This window comes from Puma concolor, chromosome C1 (assembly GCF_028749965.1).
Source record: "Puma concolor isolate L17-30 chromosome C1, mPumCon1.1.hap2, whole genome shotgun sequence".
In the NCBI taxonomy this organism is placed as follows: Eukaryota; Metazoa; Chordata; class Mammalia; order Carnivora; family Felidae; genus Puma; species Puma concolor.
Window position 1 is genome coordinate 24,682,233 of NC_141674.1, and position 12,030 is coordinate 24,694,262.

Here is a 12,030-nt window from a genome sequence, read left to right on the forward strand (position 1 = left end):
ATTGTATCTGCAAACTAGCTATTTACTTTTCTGTATTAATTTTATAACTAGTTATCTTACCAAATTCTTTGGTTTCTGGGATTTTGTGTTCAATTGACTTTATTAAGGTGTAATTTACATACAATAAAATGCACCCATTTGAAGGGTACAGTTCAATGAGCTTTGACATACATTCACGTGTAACAGTCCCCATAAGTAAGATAGAGAAAGAACATTTCTGTCACACAAAATTTCCCTCATGTCTTTCCCCACCCCCCCTTATGCCTTTTTGTAGTTAAACCCTCCTGTCTGTCTCACTCCCAACCCCAGACAACTATTAATCTCCTAATTCTGTCACTCTGGATTAGTTTTGCCTGTTCTAGACTTTCATGTAACAGGAATTGCACAATATGTACTCCTTTGTGTCTGGCTTCTTTTGTTGAGGCTAATGCTTTTGAGATTCATTCATGCCATTGTGTGTATCAGAGGTTTGTTCCTTTCTATTGCTCAGTACTATTCCATGGTACGGATGAACCACAATTTAGCTATTCACCAAGTGATGGACGTTTTCTTTCTAGTTTGGGGACTTGTATGAATGAAGCTGCTATGACAGTTCTTGGACAGGTCTCTTTGTGGATGTATGTTTTCATTTCTTGTGGGTAAATACTTAAGAATGAAATCATTGGCTCAAAAGTAGGTATAACTTTATTAGAACTGCTAAGCAGTTTTTCAAAGTGACTGTCCCAAGGCGCCTGGGTGGCTCAGTCAGTTGAGTGTCCGACTCTTGATTTCGCCTCAGGTTATGACCCTAGAGCTGTGGGATTGAGCCCCGAGTCAGGGTTCACTCTGAGTATGGAGCCTGCTTAGGATTCTGTTTCTCTCTCTCTCTTTCTCTCTCCCTCTCCCCCTCTCCCCTACTTGTGCATATACTCTCTCTCTCTAAAATTAAAACAAACAAACAAACAAACAAAAAACAAAAACCAACAGTGACTGTCTCATTTCATATTCCCACCGGCAGCGGTGAGATCCAATTTCTCCACATTCTTGTCAACACTTGGTACTGTCCATCTTTTTAGTTTTAGCCATTGTAGTATGTGTATAATGATATTTAATTGTGGTTTTAATTTGCATTTCCTGTATGAAGAGTGATGTTAAACATCTTTTCATGTACTAATTTGTATATCTTCTTTTAGGAAATGTATGTAGTTTGTCTTACTGAGTTCTTTTTTTTTTTTTTTAATGTTTATTTATTTTTGAGACAGAGAGAGACAGAGCATGAACAGGGGAGGGTCAGAGAGAGAGGGAGACACAGAATCTGAAGCAGGCTCCAGGCTCTGAGCTGTCAGCACAGAGCCTTACGCGGGGCTCGAACTCACAGACCATGAGATCATGACCTGAGCCAAAGTCAGAAGCTCAATGGACTGAGCCACCCAGGTGCCTCCCCCCACCTTTTTTTTTTTTTTTTTTTTTTGAGGTCTTTGTATATTTTGGATACATGTCTTTTGTCAGATATATGTATTGCAAATACTTTATCCTAATTCCTGGCTTGGCTTCTCATTTCCTTAATAGTAACTTTCAAAGAGCAGAATTCATCAAGTTTTTCATTATGGCCCATGCTTTTTGTGAGCTAAGAAATCTTTGCCTACCCCAAGGTCCTGAACTTTTCCTCCTATGTTTTCTTCTAGAAATTTAACTTTACATTTAGTTTTGTGATCCATTTTGAGTTAAAATTTATGGAGCGCCTGGCTGGCTCCGTCGGTTAAGTGTCCGACTTGGGTTCAAGCCCTGCATCAGGCTCTGTGCTGACAGCTCAGAGCCTGGAGCCCGCTGTGGATTCTGGGTCTCCCTCTCTCTCTCTCTGCCCCTCCCCTGCTCGCACTCTGTCTCAAAAATAAATAAACATTAAAAAAAATTTTGTCTGGTGTTAAGTAAGGGTCAAGTTTCATTTTTTCCTGTAATGTATACTCAGCTATTCTGGCACCATTTGTTTGAAAGTATTATTTCCTCATTGAATTATTGTGGTGCCTTTTAAAATTTTTGATAAAATGAACTTGACTAAAAAACTTAATTGGTAATATATTTGTGTGCATATTTCTGTACTCTATGCTATTCCATTGATCTTTGTGTGTATCCTAATGTTAATATTACACTGTCTTCTTAATTAAATTTAATATAATTCTCTTTAATATAACTACAGGGTAGTTATATTAAATCTTAAAATGTGGTAAGGCAAGTTCTCTTTCACTCTTTTTAACATTGTTTTGGCTATTCTAGGTCCATTTCATGTTCTATTAGTTTTAGAATGAGCTTGGTAATTTCCACAAAAAGAACCTTTTTGGATTTTGATTGAGATTACATTGATTCCATAGGTTAATTTGAATAAATTGACATATTTAATGTTTTGGTCTTCTAATTCATATGCACAGCCTGTCTCTCCATTCATTTAGATCTTTGACATTTCTCTCACCCATTTTGTAATTTCCAGTGTGCATATATTTTATTAAATTGATTCCTAAGTGTTTCATGTTTTTGATGTTCTTATGAATGCATTGTTTATTTATTTATTTATTTATTTATTTTTTTTTTAAAAATTTTTTTCAACGTTTATTTTTTTGGGGACAGAGAGAGACAGAGCATGAATGGGGGAGGGGCAGAGAGAGAGGGAGACACAGAATCGGAAACAGGCTCCAGGCTCTGAGCCATCAGCCCAAAGCCTGACGCGGGGCTCGAACTCACGGACCGCGAGATCGTGACCTGGTTGAAGTCGGACGCTTAACCGACTGCGCCACCCAGGCGCCCCTGCATTGTTTTTTTAAATTTCAGTTTCTAATTGTTCATTACTAACTTATAGAAGTAGAAATGATTTTTATATGTTGACCTTATATCCAGTGACCTTGTTAAATTTAGTTGTTAGTTCTAGAAGACTCTTGTAGATCTTTTTTTTTTTTTTTAAGTTTATTTTATTTATTTTGAGAGAGAGAGTGCATGCGCACAAGCAGGGGAAGGGGAGAGGCAGAGAGAGAGAGAATTCCAAACAGGACCCATGCTGTCAGTGCAGAACCCCTCATGGGTCTTGAACTTACGAACAGTGAGATCATGACCTGAGCTGAAATCAAGAGTTGGATGCTCAGCTGAGCCACTCAGACACCCCAGATCTCTGGGGATTTTCTATGTACATTATTGCTCTTGGGATTTACTCATTTGTACAGTGAGTAAACACTAACAGTTTTTTTCTTCCTTTTCATCTTCTTTTATTTCTTTTTCATCTTATTACATTGACCAAGACCTCCAGGTCAATGTTGAATAGAAGTGGTGAGAGCACAAATCTTTGCCCTGTTCCCTATCTTAGAGGAGAAAGCATTTATTTGATCTTTAGCTTTTTGTAAATGCTTTTTACTAGGCTGGGGAAGTTCCCTTTTATTCTTGTTTTACTAGAGTTTTTATCATGAACGTGTGTTGAATTTTTCAAATGCTTTTTCTACAGCTGTTTATAATCTATTCTGTTAATATGGTGCATTTTGCTGATTGATTTTCAACTGTTTAACTGTATTGGCTTCCTGGAGTAACCCTTAGTTGCTACAGTCTTTTTATATATTTGATTTGCTAATATAATGTTAAGGATTTTTTGTGTCTCTGTTTACAAAGGATATTATTCTGTAGTTTTCTAGTTTTCTTTCTTATGGTGTCTTGGTTTAGGTACCAGTAATACTGGCCTCATAAGTGAGTTGGAAAGTTTTCCTCTCTCCATACTTTCTGAGTGTTTGTATAGGATGGGTATTATGTCTTACTTAAATGTCTAATAGAATTTAACATTGAAGCCATGTGGGCCTGCAGTTTATTTTGTGTAGGCAGATTTTACAATTACATTTTCAATTTCTTTAATATTATATGTTCAGTTTCTTTTTTTTTTAATGTGTTGACTTTTTTCTTTTTTTTTTTAATTTCCTTTTTTATTTTTTAAAATTTACATCCAAATTAGTTAGCATATAGTGCAACAATGATTTCAGGAGTAGATTTCTTAGTGCCCCTTACCTATTCAACCCATCTCCCCTCCCACAACCCCTCCAGTAACCCTCAGTTTGTTCTCCGTATTTATGAGTCTCTTCTGTTTTGTCCCCCTCCCTGTTTTATATTATTTTTGTTTCCCTTCCCTTATGTTCATCTGTTTTGTCTCTTAAAGTCCTCATATGAGTGAAGTCATATGATTTTTGTCTTTCTCTGACTAATTTCGCTTAGCGTAATACCCTCCAGTTCCATCCATGTAGTTGCAAATGGCAAGATTTCATTCTTTTTGATTGCCGAGTAATACTCCATTTTGTGTGTGTGTGTGTGTGTGTGTGTGTGTGTATACGTACATATATATACCACATCTTCTTTATCCATTCATCCATCGATGGACATTGGGGCTCTTTCCATACTTTGACTACTGTTGATAGTGCTGCTATAAACACGGGGGTGCATGTGTCCCTTCGAAACAGCACACCTGTATCCCTTGGGTAAATGCCTAGTAGTGCAATTGCTGGGTTGTAGGGTAGTTCTATTTTTAGTTTTTTGAGGAACCTCCATACTGTTTTCCAGAGTGGCTGCACCAGCTTGCATTCCCATATATGTTCAGTTTCTTTCAATGATACATGGCTACTCAGATTTTTTTTTCCTGTATCAGTTTTGAATATTTGTATCTCTTAAGAAATGTGTTCATGGAGCACAAAGGTGGCTCAGTTGGTTGAGTGTCCTACTCTTGATTTCAGCTCAGGTCATGATCTCACCCTTTGTGAGTTTGAGCCCCACATTGGGCTCTGTGCTGATAGTGCAAAGCCTGCTTGAGATTCTCCCTCCTGCCCCTCCCTGCTCACCTGTGTGTGCGCTCTCTCTCTCAAAGATAAACATTAAAAAAAAAATGTTCATTTTATCTAAATTGTTGGATTTATTGACAGAGTTGTTCATAGTATTTTGTTTTTGCTCTTTTAATGTCTGTAGGATCTTTAATGGTGTTTCCTTTTTTTATTGCTGCTATTGGTAATTTTTTTCTTTTTTTTTCAATTGTTTTTGAGAGAGAGAGAGAGGGAGGGAGACGGAGGGAGGGAGGAAAAGCATGTGAGTGGGGAGGTAGCAGAGCAGGGGGGAGAGAGGATCTGAACCGGGCTCTTCGCTGATATCAGAGAGCCTGATGGGGAGCTCGAACTCACAAACTGTGAGATCATGACCTGGGCCAAAGCTGGATGCTTAACTGACTGAGCCACCCTGGCACCCCTCTTTTTTTTCTTAATTGGTCAAACTAGAAGTTGATAAATTTAATTAATATTGGTATCAGTTTTATTGCTAGTGATCAATTTATTGATATTGATATAGAGAACTAGCTTTTGGTTTCATTGATTTTCTTCTGTCATTTACTCAATTTCTATTTCATGTATTTCTGATCTTGTCTTTATTTAATTTTCTTCCTTCTCCTTATGTTGGGTTTAATTTGATCTCCCGTTTCTAGCTTCTTAGGTAGAAACTTAACTCATTGGGTATTAGATCTTTTTTCTTTTTTAATATAAGCATTTGAAGCTATACATTTCCCTCTAAACACTGCTTTAACTATGAATGAGAAATTTTCATATGTTGTGTTTTCATGCAGTTCAAAACAGTTTCTAATATTGCTTATGATTTCTTTTACCCCTAGGTTATTTGAAAGTTTAATCTTCAATTTCCAAAATTTGGGAGATTTTCATTTGCTATTGATGTCTAATTTAATTCCATGTTGGGAGAGAATATACTCTGTATGATTACAATCTTTAAATATATTAAAAAATTGTTTTATGGCCAAGTCTGTAGTCTATTTGGTAAATATTCAAAATGCACTTAAAAAGAATGTGTATTTTGCTGCTGTTCTGTAGAGTGTTCTATAAATGTCAATTTGGTCAAGTTGGTTGATAGTGTTGGTCAAGTATTTTATATCCTTATCAGTGTTTCCAGCTATTCCTTCTATCAATTACTGAGAGAGTAGTGTTGAAATATACAATAATAAACATGAATTTCAACATTTCACTTCTGCCAGTTTTTGCTTTCCATATTTTGACCTCCTGTTATTAGGTGCATACATACTTTCGGTTATATTTTCTCAATGCATTAATTTTTTTAAATTATAAAATTTCTTTTTAGCTCTGGTATTTTCTTGAGTCTACTTTGTCTGATATTAGTATAACCATTCCAGCTCTCTTATAATTAGTGTGTTTATGGTATACTTTTTTACAGTTATTTACTTTTTTTTTTAACAGTTGATTACTTAAAAAAATTTTTTTAATGTTTATTTATTTTTGAGAGAGAGAGAGACAGAGTGCAAGTAAGGCAGGGGCAAAGAGGGAGAGAGGGAGACACAGAATCCGAAGAAGGCTTCTGGCTCTGGGCTGTCAGCACAGAGCCTGATGTGGGGCTCGAACCTATGGACTGTGAGATCATGACCTGAGCCAAAGTCAGACGCTTAACCGACTGAGCCACCCAGGCACCCCTACATTTATTTACTTTTAACATCTGTATCTTTATATTTAAAGTGCATTTCCTGTAGACAGCATATATTTGGTCATTTTTCATCCAGTCTGATAATGTTTTTAAGTGTAGTTGAGAATATTTACATTTAATATAATTATCAACATAGTTGGATTTAAATATACCATCCTTCTGTTTTCTGTTTATGTGATCTGTCTTTGTTTCTTTCCTGTATTTTCCTGACTTTTCCTTATCCTGCCTCAATAAAGAATATTGAGTAATTTTTGTATTCTGTTTTATCTTCACATTAATTTATTAGCTTAATCTCTTTGTTTTACATTTAGTGGTTGCTCTAGGGGTTACAGTATATGCATTTTCCCTCATCACAGTATGCATTTTACTTATTACTCATCTCATATTATACCACCTCGTATATAGCAGGGGTTGGCAAACTGCAGCCTTAGGGTCAAGTTTGGATCCCTGTCTCCTTTTATAAGTCAAACTACAGCCATTCATGTACATGTTGTTTATGGCATATTTTGTGCTACAGTGGCAGAGTTCAGTTGTTGCAGCAAAAACCATTAGCCTCTAAACCTAAAATATTTACTATCTTGTCTTTTTTGCCTTTTGGCAAAAAATATTTACTTGTTTGCCAACTTCTGATGTACAGTAAAGTATATTTCTGTTTCTCATCTTTTCTTCAAATATTTTTTCTGCCTCCACCTTTTTCCGAACTTCAATTACATATTAGACCATTTGATATTGTTCCACATGTCACTAAGGATCTGTTCATTTTTTGTCAGTTTCTCTCTTTTTTTTTTTAGACATCTGATAAGTCCTGTTGTTATGTCTTCACATTCATGGATTATTCTGCCATTCATAACCTGCTATTACTATTTCTTTTAATTTACATCCAAGTTAGTTAGCATATAGTGCAACAATGATTTCAGGGGTAAATTCCTTAATGCCCCTTACCCATTTAGCCCATCCCCCCCTTCCACAACTCCTCCAGCAACCCTCTGTTTGTTTGCTGTATTTAACAGTCCCTTATGTTTTGTCCCCCTCCCTGTTTTTATATTATTTTTGCTTCCCTTCCCTTATGTTCATCCGTTTTGTCTCTTAAAGTCTTCATATGAGTGAAGTCATATGATATTTGTCTTTCTCTGACTAATTTTGCTTAGCATAATACCCTTTAGTTCCATCCACATAGTTGCAAATGGCAAGATTTCATTCTTTTTGATTGCCAAGGAATGCTCCATTGTATATATATATACCACATCTTCTTTATCCATTCATCCATCGATGGACATTTGGACTCTTTCCATACTTTGGCTATTGTTGATAGGGTTGCTATGAACATTGGGGTGCATGTGCCCCTGCGAAACAGCATACCTGTATTCTTTGGGTAAATACCTAATAGTGCAATTGCTGGGTTGTAGGATAGTTCTATTTTTAATTTTTTGAGGAATCTCCATAACTGTTTTCCAGAGTGGCTGCACCAGTTTGCATTCTCACTAGCAGTGCAAAAGAGATTCTCTTTCTCTGCATCCTCGCCAACATCTATTGTTGCCTGAGTTGTTATGTTAATGTTAGCCATTCTGACAGGCATGAGGTGGTATCTCATTGTGGTTTTGATTTTATTTCCCTGATGATGAGTGAGGTTGAGCATTTTTTCATGTGTCCGTTGGCCATCTGGATGTCTTCTTTGGAGAAGTGTCTATTCATGTCTTTTGCCCATTTCTTCACTGGATTATTTGTTTTTTGGGTGTTGAGTTTGATAAGTTCTTTATAGATTTTGGATATTAACCCTTTATCTGATACGTCATTTGCAAATATCTTCTCCCATTTTGTCGGTTGCCTTTTAGTTTTGCTGATTGTTTCCTTTGCTGTGCACAAGCTTTTTATTTTGATGAGGTCCCAATAGTTCATTTTTGCTTTTGTTCCCTTGCCTCCAGAGATGTGTTGAGTAAGAAGTTGCTGCAGCTGAGGTCAAAGAGGTTTTTGCCTGCTTTCTCCTCTAGGATTTTGATGGCTTCCTGTCTTACGTTTAGGTCTTTCATCCATTTTGAGTTTATTTTTGTGTATGGTGTAAGAAAGTGGTCCAGGTTCATTTTTCTGCATGTTGCTGTCCAGTTTTCCCAGCACCACTTACTGAAGAGACTGTCTGTATTCCATTGGACATTATTTCCTGCTTTGTCAAAGATTAGTTGTTCATACATTTCTTCTGATTTTAGCATGATTTTTTTTTCTTCTTCTTTTTTTCTTTCTCATATGTCTAGTAATTTTTGGTGAAATGATGAACGAAGTAAATGTTTTTTGAGTGTCTGAATTTCGTTGTCTTTAAAGACTTACAAATTTTGGTTTACTTGATAGTTTAGTTGTTAAGGGATCAGTCTGATGATTTGAGGCCTGTTTTTGAGCTTTGGGGGCAGTTCTAGAATACTGTTAAGTTATTTCTTCTACTAAGGTGTTACTGTTCTGGGGTCTCTACTTAATGCCCTGGGTGTTCAGCAGAGAATTCTTACTTGGGCTGGTCAAAACTCAATTGTTTCCTAACTCCTCGTGAGCTCTGGGAATTTTTCGGCCCACAGTAGTTCTTTACTCAGAGTCCTGAAGTTTCACACTACACCTGCACGGATGAGTGTTCAGCACAGAGGTAGAATATTCCTGTATAGATTTATTGACCTCTTTGCCTGTGTAGTTGCCTCCTCTGTCACTTTACCCTATAATTTCCAGGTACCACAGCCCTCCTGAACACTAACTGTGTTCATTTTGTGCCCTGCCCTTCCCTCCCTGCCCCCCCACTTTTTTTTTTTTTAATTGAACAGGCTCCATGCCCAACATGGGGCTCCAACTCACAACCCTGAGATCAGGAGTCACATGCTCTACCAACTGAGCCAGCAAGACACCTCTGTTCAGTCCATTTTGATTTCCCTTCCCTGTATCACAATCCAGAGAGCCAAAGTGATTAGCTGACCTCATTTGATGCCCTTCTCTCAGGGATCATAGTCCCACTTTGCCGTTTTTTATTGCCTGCAAACATTTTTCTCATGTATTTCATTCAGTTTTCTAATTGTTTATAGCAAAATGCCAAGTGTAGTACCAGTTACTCCAACATGGCAAAAGCCCAAGAATTTTACTCTAGAAAATAGTTTTCTAGAGGCAACTAGATGACTCAGTTAGTTGAGCATCTGACTCTAGATTTTGGCTCAGGTCATGATCCCAGGACTGTGGCATCAAGCCCCACATTGGACTCTGCATTCAATGTGGAGCCTGCTTAAGATTCTCTCTCTCTCCCTCTGCCCCTCTCCTCTGCTCATGTTATTTCTCTCTCTCTCTCTCTCTCTCTCAAATAAAAAAAAGAATCCATGAAAATAGTTTTCTAATTTTACTTTTGCATTAATTTTTTTTAATTTTAGAAAGAGAGAGAATGAGTGGGGTAGGGGCAGAGAAAGAGGAAGAGAGAGAATCCTAAGCAGGCTCTGCAGTCAGTGGGGAGCCTGATGCAGGTCTCAATCCCATGACCCTGAGATCATGACCTGAGCTGAAATCAAGAGTCGGACTCTTAATGGACTGAGCCTTCCAGGTGCCCCACTTTTGCATTGAAGATACATAATATTACCTGCAATATCAATAGCTGTTTCATCCTTTCCAGTATCCATACTGTATATTTAATTATCTTGCCGAATTCATTGGCTAGTACTTCCAGGCCAATGTTAAATAATGTTATTAATATTTTCCTGGTATTTTTCCCCAAGGGTAGATGGGAAAGGACTTTAAAAGGACAATATCTGGAGTTAATGAAAGTGTTGGAGGAAACAGACACTGTCAAATGGTGTTGGTGAAGATATAAATTGATAAAATATTTTGGGAAGGTACTCTGTACCCACTCAGCGACTCCACTTCTGGAAACCAAATTATTTCACAAGTGCTCAAGGATCTGTGTGCAAGCGTATTTGCTGTGGCATCATTTATAATAGCGAAAAGTTGTAAAGTCATGCCCCATGACCACATTTCAGATGAGAATGGAGGACTTACTAGATTTTAACCGACAGGATATGATAGTGAAAAATTGGGTATTGATTTGATGCTTTTCTAGCAATATTCCCAGGTGTCTTGGTTTGGCAGTTGTATGCCATAGCCCCAAGTATGTCCCGTTTCTTCCAGCCTAGTAGCTCTCGTTTGCCTGTGCTCTGGAGACACGGTCATACGAGAATTCCGAAACAGCTGGGTCTTTGGGCATATAATGAGACTGCAAAGTCCCCAATCTCTAACCAAGTGATTCATTGTTTTTTATAAAGTAATTTCTGGATTTTGAAGCCCACTATTAGCTAGAATCTGGATTACATTAAACGTGGAAGAAACTTCATTAGAGACATAACTCCTTGAACATTAATTTTTTAGAGTGCTCTTCACCTCTAAATACATTCATATTTATAAATTTGATACAGTACTGGATTGTAGTTAATGCGTTTTTATTTTTATTTGTTTTTTTTTTTTTGTAGGTAATGCGTTTTTAAAATAACTGCTCAGTCTGCTCAATACAGGTAGCACTAATGAGAGCTGATTTAACAGACTGTTCCTGAGTCTGAGAGACCTCACTAATCTGTTTGTGTTCCTAGGCCATGGTCTCACCTTCTGTCATTATTTCATGTGTTGCTGAATGATTTTGACCCATAATGACTTATCACAGGTCTGCAAGTGTTAAGGCTAAGGTTCCTTTAAACACAAATATTACTTGGGATTTGAAATGGATATTTTACAGTGGCTTGAGTTAGGGAAACACCCTCAAAAAACTTGTCAGCTGTTAATTAGAGATTGGTGGAAGACTTCTGACATCATGGAAGGCATCATAAAAGTTATTGTGGCCTGCAAAGAAACGATTCACAGCTATGAACGAACCAAGCTGAAGGAAACTCTGTCTGTAGGGATAGCAGGACTTCAGCGGGTATGAAGGGAAAAACAAAACATTTTTTAAATGCTTATTTATCTATTTATTTTTAAATTTTAATGTTTATTCATTTTTGAGAGATAGAGACAGAGCATGAGTGGCGGAGGGGCAGAGAGAGAGAGGGAGACATAGAATCTGAAGCAGGCTCCAGGCTCTGAGCTGTCAGCACAGAGCCGATGTGGGGGCTTGAACTCATGAACCATGAGATCATGACCTGAGCTGAAGTTGAACACTTAACCGACTGAGCCACCCAGGCACCCCTGATAATTTTTTTTAATGTTTATTTATTTCGAGAGAGACAGAGAACATGTGAGTGGGGGAGGGGCAGAGAGAATCCCAAGTAGGCTCCATGTTCAGTGCAGGGCCCGCTGCAGGGCTCGATCCCACAAACCTTGAGATCAGGACTTGAGCCGAATCTGATGCTTAACCAACTGAGCCAGCCAGGCTCCCCTCTCTCTGCTAAATAGACTATTCTTTTTTTTTTTTTTTTAATGTTTATTTATTTTTGAGAGACAGAGACAGAGCGTGAGGGGAGAGGGACAGAGAGAGAGGGAGACACAGAACCAGAAGCAGGTTCCAGGCTCCACACTGTCAGTGCAGAGCCTGACACGGGGCTCGAATTCATGAACCGT

The 12,030-nt window shown here is 37.7% G+C and overlaps 1 protein-coding gene and 1 long non-coding RNA gene across 4 annotated transcripts in view; one reads left to right on the forward strand and one right to left on the reverse strand.

Annotated features, from left to right (window-relative positions):
• The window catches only part of LOC147577902 (uncharacterized), a 125,962-nt gene that overhangs the window by 91,403 nt on the left and 22,529 nt on the right, over window positions 1–12,030 (reverse strand). The gene's annotated exons all lie outside the window — the stretch shown is intronic.
• The window catches only part of ZBTB8A (zinc finger and BTB domain containing 8A), a 69,836-nt gene that overhangs the window by 22,322 nt on the left and 35,484 nt on the right, over window positions 1–12,030 (forward strand). The gene's annotated exons all lie outside the window — the stretch shown is intronic.